A 2,120-nucleotide genomic window follows, 5' to 3' on the forward strand; every position below is an offset into this window, starting at 1 on the left:
AAAAAAGGGAAGGGGAAAAGAAGAGAGAGAAAAGACAAGAAAGGGGACAGGGAAAGCAAACGTCCCCCCTTAATTCTCTCTCCCAGCTTCGATCCTTGCCGTGCTCTCTCCACCCCTTCATTCCATAACACCTCAGATTCCCGTTTCTCATCACAGGGAACAGCGCTGCCCTCAAGAGGGGAAATCCCACAACAGCTCAGAATAGCCTCGATAGGCCAGGGAAAAACAAGACTAATCTTTTCTTGAATGAACTTTTTATTGCAAAATATTAAACCCCCTGTTTCTAAGAGATGTTTCAAAACGCAAACACAACATTTCCCACAGCCCAACATAACCCCTGTGTGGGAAGGGCACAGGATAGAAGCCCCGTGATGCCGCAGCTGCTCCTCTACAGGAAATCAGTGTTCAGAGGCTGCTCCAGTTCTGTCTCTGCCTCCAGAGCAGCAGCGCTGGGCTCCCTGCGTGCAGCTGCCGAGGAACTGCACAGCTCTCGATGTCATCCTGGCTGTGCTGTCAGTCTCGTGCCAGTCAAAATCAGAGCAGGCTCTCTCAGAAGGTGATTTCATGGCAGCTGAGCCAACATGACAAGGTGCTGCTTCTGGAAGGAGGACAGCTCTCTCCCTGCTCCCTTCTCCCCAAATACACAGACTCACTGCTTTCCCCCTCCCCTGCTCCCAGGGGCAGACCTGCCCTTTCTCCTGCACAACCTCAGTTCTCCTCAGCCCCTTTCACAAGGACAGGTGCCATTAGCTGTTGGGACTTTCTCTCTTTAGCTTCACATACAGCTTGTGTGGGATCTGTACCAATGCTCGGAGTCTGGGAGAAGCTCGGCCCCCAGGGCTTCTTGCTCTACACCCAGGCCTGGATTCACCCCTGAGAAAATTATTGCAGCTCCCAGTGGTTAAACTGCGGCTCTGGCTCTGAGTTTTGTTACAAGTGCAAGTGGGGGGTGTGTCTGGGGAGCCTGCAGAGGGAGGGGAAGGCTGACATGTGCAGGTCTTTGGTGTTTCCATAACAATCTGTGTTACTCGGGCCCTGGTTATAACCGGTGTGTAGTGCACCAGCCTAGGAATTGCAAGTAGCATTCAATAACAGCAATGAGAGGCAACAAATCTGGATGTTTCAAATCTAGAAAACAGAGGCACTACTGAAACAACTGAGCAAGTACATCTGCTTGGCATTAACTCTCCTTTGCACTGTCAATTCACCTTCTTCAGGAATGCCTCGCACTGCTCTGTGTCTCTCCTAAGCTTGTTAGTATCAATATTAATGTGTTTTTCAGGCCCATGCCCTCTGACACTATTACATCAGAGATGTTCGTGCCACTGCAGTTCAAGGTCTCTTATTTTTTTGCTCGAAAGTCTTGTGTACTTTGTTATGAACATTACACTCATTAGGAAGGTGACAAATACATTTGAGCATAGTGAGAAAATGTTAAAGTGGAAATATTAAGATACCCGACCAATTAAAAATATATTTCATCTAGAACAGCTGAGTGGAGACGGAATGGAGCAAGTCCTGGTGTCAAATGTGCAGTCTGAGAAAGGTTTGATGAAATGCATCCTACAAAGAGAACTGCCAGCACCTCTCAGTAGTGTCAGAAGAGCTGTTGGTCAGATCTGGATTTCTGTAGCCAACTTTACCTTGGATTTACTTAAGGAAACTCTGTGCATGTTGAAATCCTGAACACTGAAATTCACATCCACATTTGCTCCAAGTGTGAAACAAAGTCCATTTCTCTTACTTCCTACTTCCTTCATCAACAGAAAAAAAACTGAGTAAGAATTGAAATCTGTGTCATGTTCTGTACAGCTGCTACCAGAGAGGATGAGAAGGACAACCTGCTGCTGTTCTATCAGGCCACAGATCTCTGCATCTCCAGAGACGGAGCAAAGTCCTCTGTCTGGCCTCAGGGTTCATTCCACAGACCACACACAGTCTGGGGTGCGGTGGTTTGGTTTTGTTACTTCAGGCTTCAGACCCATTATTGGCAGTCCCATTGAAGATGTGTTTCATGACATAGAAGAATCTACCCCTGGTAGAATGAAGTGTAATGGTTTAAAATTAATCCTAGTTGGCCTATTACTTGTGCTTATTTTCAACCCACTTTCAATGGGCTG

The sequence above is a fragment of the Manacus vitellinus genome, unplaced genomic scaffold (assembly GCF_001715985.3).
Source record: "Manacus vitellinus isolate BGI_N305 unplaced genomic scaffold, ASM171598v3 scaffold_124_pilon, whole genome shotgun sequence".
Taxonomy (NCBI): Eukaryota; Metazoa; Chordata; class Aves; order Passeriformes; family Pipridae; genus Manacus; species Manacus vitellinus.